The following is a 9,079-nucleotide window of genomic DNA, read 5'->3' as shown; positions in this document are numbered from 1 at the left end:
ATCATTCCTCCCACCCAAGGAACATCAGTGGCACCTGTGCAGCTGTGAGAATCAAATGGCCCCAGGGAACAGAAACCACCTCCAGTGAGCAGCACCGCTCCAGAGGAAGCTGACCCATGTGCTCTGCTGACACTCACGCACCTTGCTAGCCCTGTGAGCGAATCGTCTCGAACTGGATCCTCCAGCCTGAGCCAAGGCCTAAGGTTGGCGTTCGTGTTCACTCTCACGGCAAGTCTCGAGAAAGACCCTGAGCTGCAGCCAGTCAGCCAGCCTGCTCCCAAATCTCTGATACACTGAAAACACAAGAAATAAAACGTTCTGAGAGATTTGATCAGCTAGGCACCAAGGGAGAACTAATATGTTATCTTCAGACAGGGTTGCATGAAGATGTAATCATTGGATCCACAGAAGTCTTTTTTTTTTTCTAGCAGGACAAAGTCTGAGAAAACAAACAAAGATGCAAAGCACCTTTGGTTCTTATATTTATGGTTCCCATTTTTAAACCATGTTATTGGCTATTTGCAGCCAAATCCTTCCTATTACAGAAAAAATGAAAAATTTAAGAAATCCAATTACAAGTGTCACTTATATGTATGTTTATATGTGTGAGTCATAGTGTACATGCTGACGTCAGGGGTCAACTTGCAGTATTTGGTTCTCTCCTTCTTCCACTGTGGGACCTGGGGATTAAAGTCAGGGACCTGGGACTTGGTGGCCAGGACCTTTACCCACAGAGCCATCTTGTCAACCCACATCTTTTAAACCCTCATCACTGCTGATTCAAGCATTAAAAAGAAAGAATGACTACAGCCAATGATAATAGGATTGTAAAAGAGAAAGAAGAGAGGGAGAAAAGCACACTAGGACTTCTGTCTTGTCCCGAGATTATAAACAGTACTGTTTCTAAACAAAGAAACACATGCTGATGGCTCATAGTGTCTACAATGGTCGCCATATCAATGAATATAAATTGAATGTTTATGGGTTTATTCTAATGGAATAAACAGGCCAAGTTTACCCAGTAAGTTCCATAAAAGAATAGAATACAAATGTAAAGGGGAATGAGTACTGTAAATACGGTCATGTTTTTAGGTAGCTAAACCCCCAGAGCATCCTTTCTATATTTTATGCTACAGTAGGCAGGACAGTAGTCCTTGCACTGTCTGCATCCTGTCTCTGCCGCCTGTGACTATATTATCCAAGAGCCAAAGGCCTTCACAGGTGTGAGGAAGTCCCTGAATCTGAGCCCTGGGAGCTGTTCCTAGTTGATCAGAAGGGACCCGAAGCCGCCACAGCTTCATTTAGAGTGACAATGAGAGGAGAGAGAAGCCTAGAAAAAGATGTGATGCATAAACAAACAAGGAAATGCAAACGGACTGGCTTTAAATTGAAGGAAGAGGGGCCCAGGCCCAGGAATATGGAAGACCTCAAACTGAGAAGGACAGAACAACCAAGGTCCCCAAAGAAGCAGAGACAGGTGGTCCTGCTCACGTGAAACCCATTGTGAACAAATGAAAAAAGAGAAGTCAGGAGAACGCTTGCTAGTGCTGGCCCTTCTGTCCCTCCCTTTCCTGATGGCAGATGTGATGTGACCAGCCATACGGCCTTTCTCCTCCATATTTATGGCACCCACAAGCCATGAGCCAAAATAAATCCTCCCTTCTTGATGCTGTTTTTGTGAAATGTTTTGTCATAGGAATGAGAAAGAACAACTAATGCATGTGCTAAAGAAATCATGTCTGTTCAGCTGCATCTGAAGCTGTCTGTTACTGTTGAGATTATAAAAACCTTTATTCAGCAGGGTGGTGGTGGCACATGTCTTTAATCCCAGCACTCGGGAGGCAGAGGCAGGCGGATCTCTGTGAGGTAGAGGCCAGCCTGGTCTATAAGAGCTAGTTCCAGGACAGGCTCCAAAGCCACAGAGAAACCCTGTCTCAAAAACAAAACAAAACAAAAAAAAAATCTTTCTTCATATTCACATATCCTCCGAAGCAACTGTCTCTTTTCCTTTGGCTGCAGATAAATTGGAGTTCTTACTCAATACTTCTGATCATTAGTTGATCAGATGTATCTAATCAAAGGCTGATCTGATGCTGAGACAGGAGATGCCCCATCACTGAACTCTCAAACCCAGTGCCCCCCACTCATCAGACGCCTCCTAGGGAAGAGGCTTCCATTCCCTTGCAGTGGGGAGTCTTGTCCCTGGTCCTGTCCAGGCAGGCCTTTCTTTCCTAGCTGGTCCTGTCCAGGCAGGCCTTTCTTTCCTAGCTGTGCATTATCAGACAGCAAACCGCCTCAAAAACCAGGGACTTAAAACACTGACAATTATTCCAGGAAAGCGCGTGTTAGTTCCACTTCTTGTTGTTATGACAAAATGCCCAACAAAGGCAGCCGAAAGACGGATCTCTTTGGCTTACAGTTTGAGGGTGCGGTCTGTCACAGGAGGAAATGCATGGTAGCCACACTTTTAAGGCTATGATTAGGTGTGGAGCGCAGCGAGGTGAATGTTGGTGCTTAGCTTGCCTTGCCTCTTTTTTTGTTTTGTTTTTTTTTTAAGCACAAGCTGGGGCCCCAGCCCATGGCATGGTGTCACCCATGTTTAGGGTGCATCTTAGCACCCCCAGTTAAACAGCTCTGAAAACACTTTTCTGGGGAATGTGTCTCCCAGGTGATTCTAACTCTAGTCAGGCAGATAATGAAGATTAACCTACGACCCGAGCAAGGGATGAGGGGACTCATTTGCTGGGGTGTTCTCTATCCTGAGCTCGCAAAGGTCTTGTGTACACTGTCACTAAGGCTTTGACATCATGTGTGCTGCTGTTCTGCCGTGTCCAGATGACAGACACAGCCTGCTTGTCAGCATCCGCCAGCTCTGACCCTCACACTTTCTGCACCCTCTTGCCTAGCGGTCGCTGACCCTCTGAAGAAGAGAGTGGGATAGAGAAGTCCCACTTAGGGCTGACTTTCAGTCTCGTGTCTTCTACCTTGACTAGTTGTGGGCCCATGCACGTTCCCTGGGGAGAAAAGCAATCATCAGTCTTCCCCAGCTGTGCACCCTGAGTGCTAACTGCAGTAATGACGGCCCGCACCGCTGCAACAGTGCAAAGAATAGCATGGCAATAATGGCCTACTTCCTGTTTGGATTTAAGTCCTACTCCTCAAGATGTACCTGGAGCCATTGTCAGGCCTAGAACCTGTGGCTGCTCCAGTCATGGGCTTTAGGGAAGAACCATCGACTATTACTCTGCTAAATGGACATAGAATTCACTGGCTCCTGGTGACTTATTGTTACACTGCACATTGATGCATTTCTCAGTCTCCATCAGAGAAACTCTATTTGCAGTAGCTGCTGATTAACACACAGATCCACAACCACTAGCAATACAGATAATAAACTTCCTTCTTAAAAGACAAACACTGTATGTATGGGAAACAACAAAGGACTGCAGTGGTTGGCTCAGTAGGTAAAGAGCCTCCCATAGAAGTATGAGGACCAGAATTCAATCCCAGCATCCATGAGAAAACAGGAGCAGTTGCCCTGGGCAGCTGGAAACCTAAACAACCAAAAAGCTCCTGATTCAAAAGGAGATCCTGTCTCAAAAGACAAGGGGAACCACAGTCAAGGAAGACACCATTGATCTCAACTCTGCCAACACCACCCCCCAAACACACACACACACACACACACACACACACACACACACACACACACCAGTCCTAGCAAACCAAGAACACACGTGTTTCTTTAACTCTCCTATACCAGGCTGAGAGATGTGACCAAGCCATAAAGCTTGGGAACCCCTCTCTAAACGGCATCAGTTATATACACCAAATTTTCAGAGCACCTTTCCACGTGTGGTAGAGCTATATAAATGTGAAATCCGCAATTCTTGTACCTGCTTGGTGAGAGTGGCGTTGGCCGGTGTACGGAAACTTATTCTCAGAGCTTTGCTGGACTTTTATCATCACCTTGACCAGCACTTCTTTTAAAAATGCAAGGCCCAGCCTTTGACTGCCCCAGCACTTGCTCCCTGCTTCCCTCCATCCCTCCCTGGCACCACCACCATCTTCTGCCTCTCGAAGAAGCCACTGGAAGAATGAAGCATTGCTTTCCAATTGCTTTGACTCTTACACTTTCTTTTTTTTCTGTCTTGTGCTGGCACTCCCAGTGTTTAAAAGCCTGAAGTTGGGTATAGTGTGTACTACAGACTCTGATCCCAGGTGAGAAAACATGCTCTCTAAAGATGGACTTGCCTGAGGCTCAATTTTAAAATAGAGAAATAATATGGCTGTTTCGTTTCTTTCCTTTCTTGTTTTCCCAAAGATGAGAGATTTCATATAGATGGTAGATAAAAACAGTACATTGTATATATGAAAATGATAGATATATGTTAGGTTATAGATAGATGTATGAAAAACAGATGACAGATAAGTAGACAGATGTTACTTAAAAAAAAAAACTCCTGCCATTGGGAATGATAATGCTCTATGAATATATCTCTTTTTATTAAAGGAATCTGGAACAATTTTCTTAATAATCTGGCACTGTGAAACCCAAAGACACACACAACACTTTATCTAAAATACCAGTATTACACTTCCTCTAAATAGACAACACTATTTTTACTAGGAATTTGGCAAGCACTTCCACAATGTCATTTTCTGTTTTCATTCCTTGAGAATTTCCTAACAACGAACATGAATAGAAGTTTTAATACGCAGCTGGAATCCATCAATATTTATTGCGGAAATTTAACTGTTTATGATTTTGTCACATTGTTTAATCTTCGTAAGTCCTAAGTAAGCTGTAAGCTCACCTGTAATCAGGCCAAGTGATGGAGTCTCCAGGCTGCTGCTTTCCCAGCGTTCCTAGGACCTAGCACATGATAGTAAGCATTCCAGACATGTCTTGCCAGTGACCAACACTCTAATACAAATGAGGAAGTGACATTAATTCTCACCATGGGACCTGTCCAGACTGTGTCAACGGCTCACAGTGCTGTGTTTCCTGCCACCTCAACACCCACCCTCACCCCAAATTCTGTTGTAGAGCTGTTAACTGTTTAATTTTACATTCAAGTTTTTCCTGCTTTACCATACACAGAAAATGACTTCCACTTTTTCATTCCATATCCACATATCAGCAATAACACAATTCCACAGAGCGTCCAGTGCTCGGCAAGGGAAAGACAGCCCATTTGGACTCTGACATTTGGTCATACAGTAGCCATATAATATATATGACTTAATGTTGTATCTACTTTCTATCAGACTTTTAAAGCTGGAAGGCACCTTGGAGATCGCCAAGTCCAAGCCCTGGCTTTTATAGGTGGGGGAATCAAGGTCCAGAGACGCTGAGCTAGGGCTCAGTGCCCTGGAGCTCACACAGGAAAAGGCTTTGGGGTACTTAAAAAGCAAGGCTGTGTTTATCGCTATTGTCTCCCATCAGATTTCCCATCTACCCCTTCTACAATAGCACATTGTGCCCCAGACACTGAAAGTCATCTCTGCTTGTGTTGTACTTTTTATCATAAGGAAACTGCACTACACAACTGGCCGTATTTCCCCTTAATGTGTGGACTGCCTCTGAGTGCCAAGCTGAGTGGTTTTGCCATTGTAGCTCCAGTGTGGGAGGAAGTGCCAAAAATGGGACCTAGGAAGTTTTGCAGAGTGGTTTCTCTAAGCCAAAGAAGCCAAGGAACAAAGAGGGATTATTCTGATCAATTGGCCAAAGAGGGCAGAAGACAAAAGTCTCAAGATTCATCAAAGTCTCGCCAGCGGGTGTGTGCATGGGTTTTAAGGCTGACATGGAAGAACTCCTTCTGGAAGCCCTGGAATGATGACATTGTAGTCCTTCGTTTTCTTTTCTGCTGTGGAACTGTTGACTACAAAGCTGTTTCTTGGGCTTAGCTCTATTTCACTAGTGTCTAGCCTAATCCTTGAGATATCAAATGCCTCTAATAAGCACTTCGATAAAAGTCATGCTCATTAAAAAGTGAACTGGTAAATTATGAGTTTAGTGAAGTAGCCAGTAGAAGCAGAAAGAGCTAGCCGATAAATTTTGAATAAGTCTTGAGTTCTCTAAATGTTGACATTTGAAATTTGCAATTTCGTGCAACTAATTGGTTCTAATAATAAACCAAAGTTCCCTGGCTAAACTTACCTCAAAAATTTCTAATAAAAATCTACTGTTGGGATGGCGATGTAGCTCATCTCTATTGCCTAAGGTGCACAATGCTAGGCTCTGTACCAAGTCCTACACAAACCAGACATGGGTGGCACACCTGCAAGTCCAGCACTTGGGTGGAAGAGACAGGATTCGAAGGTTAAGGCCATGATTAGCTACACTGCAAGCTTGAGACCTGCCTGGGCTACATGAGAGAAAGGAAATCAGCTCTCCACTCATCATTTTCATTCAGTCTCAGAAACTGTGAATTCAAGGCTGGGTGCTGCTCAGTGTAAGTATGAGGACCAGAGTTCAGTTTCTCAGCACCCTGCAAAATCCAGGTTCATCCACGTGTAACCCCAGTGTGAGAGGCAGAGGCAGGATTCCCAGAACAAGCTGCCTAGTTAGTCAAGCCAATCAAGTAAAAGACCTTGTCTCCGTGTCTAGGAGGGAGAATTAACTGTGGAAGACACCTGATGGGTGGCACAGGCTCTAGCACGCATATTCTCCTACACAAATGCAGATGCACATGTGTGATCATGGACATACAAGTGCACGTCTGATCACGGATGCACACAAACATGTGTGATTGTGTGTGATCATGGACATACAAGTGCACGTCTGATCATGGATGCACACAAACATGTGTGATCGTGTGTGATCATGGACACAAAACACACAAATGTCATCATGGACACTCACACGCAAAAGGAAAAGTTTGAAGTTGGAATGCATGGGAGTTTGTCTCAAAAATCTGAATATTAAAGAGAGAAACAAAAAGAACTTTTCAGAAATATAAATTTGTACACCTGTGTAGATCCAGGCATCAAAATATATTTTGAATACAAGTCATCGAGTTACCCTCTGCCCTTTTCACTTACACAGTATTTCTAAACATGGGGCATTTTTCATAAGAGGGGTCCAAGCTTAAGAAACATACTGATTCACAGAATCTTGGTGAGCAAGATTCCAGAATATTCACGTTTAAATAAGTAACTGCCCAGGTGTCTCTTTGTTCCTAAATATTTATTGAGCACTTCTGATAAGCAAGGCCCTATTTGTTTAGCTGCCAAAATAATGAAATCAATAGGAAATTATATCTCTGTGAGACAAAACCAAATCTTATAGATAAACACAATGAAACGTAGGCTAAAGGCGGAATGGAAGGGCTGGGCTCAGAGGAGAGCTTTAGGGGTCATGTTGGGGAAGTTCAGGAAGAAAACTAGGGTGCAAAAGCTGGTTGAGGAGAGGTTCTAGATTTGAATTGAAGTTATTGATGAGCTCTCAGGAAGCAACTACTGAGGGCTGCTTAGGTTTGTTCCTACCCAGACACTCACAGACAGTGTAAACAGCATGATGGAAAATCCAGCAATACTATACCAAAGCCTCCGGCTGGGCCGAACAGCAGCGTGAGTGTGTGTACCTCTCTCAAATTCACTTGTTGAACTGTTACCTCCCAGGGGGACAGCATAAAGAGGTGGGGCTATGGAGAAGATGACGGGGTCTGGAGGGGGTAGAGCTTATGAATGGGACCAGTGTCCTTCTGAAAGAAACTCCAGAAAGAAGGCGTCCCCTTTCCATCACAGCCAGAAAGGTGTTACTGAGGAGCAGGCTCACACGGGACACTGGATCTCTTAGTACTTTGCTCTGGAACCTGCTACTCTCTAGAATTGTGAGAAATAAGGTTATATTGTTTCTAAAGCACCTAGTTCAGGGTACTGTGATAGGACACCTTGATTCTAATAAGGCAGCCCAGTTAAAAAAGCCCGGCCTTGCCAGGAGATGTTTAAAGTCTTGGAGAGAAGACTGGCCCTGGAGAGAGATGGGGAGGGAGAGAGAGGAAGAGGAAGAAGAGGAAGAGGAAGGGAGGAAGGGAGAGAGAGAACAAATGACCCCAGCCGCAGCGTTCATTTCTCTCTGCTTCCTGATGGCAGATGAAATGTATCTCGATGCCTCAAGCTCCTGTGGCCAGGCCTTCCTTCCTCAACAAGGAAGTCTGTACTCTTACACTGTTAGCCCAATTAAGCCCCTTCTTCCTTACATTGCTTGCTTTTGTAGGGTATTTGGTCACAGAGATGAGAAGAGTGACCAATGTCAGAACATGTAGGAAGCTAGGCCATATCTCTGTAGCTTCTCAGCGGTCTGGAAGTGTAACGGAGGAGGGGCAGGAAAACCACAATGTCACTGTCACACCTAGGAGGAAATGTGATACTAAACCAGGGCAGAGAGAATACTTCACAAGACTTACTCAGAGTTATCGTCTATGGAGATATTAGCGCCATGGTCGGAAATTCAATCGCTTTCCTGACGAACGTTAAGCTGAGGGTTGTTCTGCAAAGCAGCCATTGACTACCAGTCTCAAGTCTGCAAACTTCAGGCCTTCTTTAGTTCTCATTCTCGCTTGGGCATCATTCTGTCACCTTTGTCATAAAATGAAATAATGAATATTTGCATGGTCTTGAGAAGGCAATAAAACGTTTTCTTCTGTTCAAAATTAGATTATTGGAAAATTCTGCTGTACTAGCACCCAACAAAACAACCATGGTTTATTCTTAATATTCTCTAATGTCCAGCCATACTTTATTTGCTTGCTGTATCCAGATTATTCTTAAGCTTAGTAAAATTTGGTGAGCACAGTCTTCTTCCAGGCAGAGACTAGAAAGCCCTGAATGGTAAACTCTGGATGAACCTAGTAGTACATGCCAGTAATCCCAGCAGGCAAGAAGCTGAGGCAGTGGGATTGTAAAGTTAGGGCCAGCCTGTGTCACATGACAAGAACCTGAATGAAGGGAGATAGATTAGATAGATAGATAGATAGATAGATAGATAGATAGATAGATAGATAGATAGATAGATAGATACATACATACATACATACATACATAGATACATAGATAGATACATAGATAGATA

The sequence above is a fragment of the Microtus ochrogaster genome, chromosome 1 (assembly GCF_000317375.1).
Source record: "Microtus ochrogaster isolate Prairie Vole_2 chromosome 1, MicOch1.0, whole genome shotgun sequence".
NCBI lineage: Eukaryota > Metazoa > Chordata > Mammalia > Rodentia > Cricetidae > Microtus > Microtus ochrogaster.
This window is presented reverse-complemented; position numbering follows the sequence as displayed.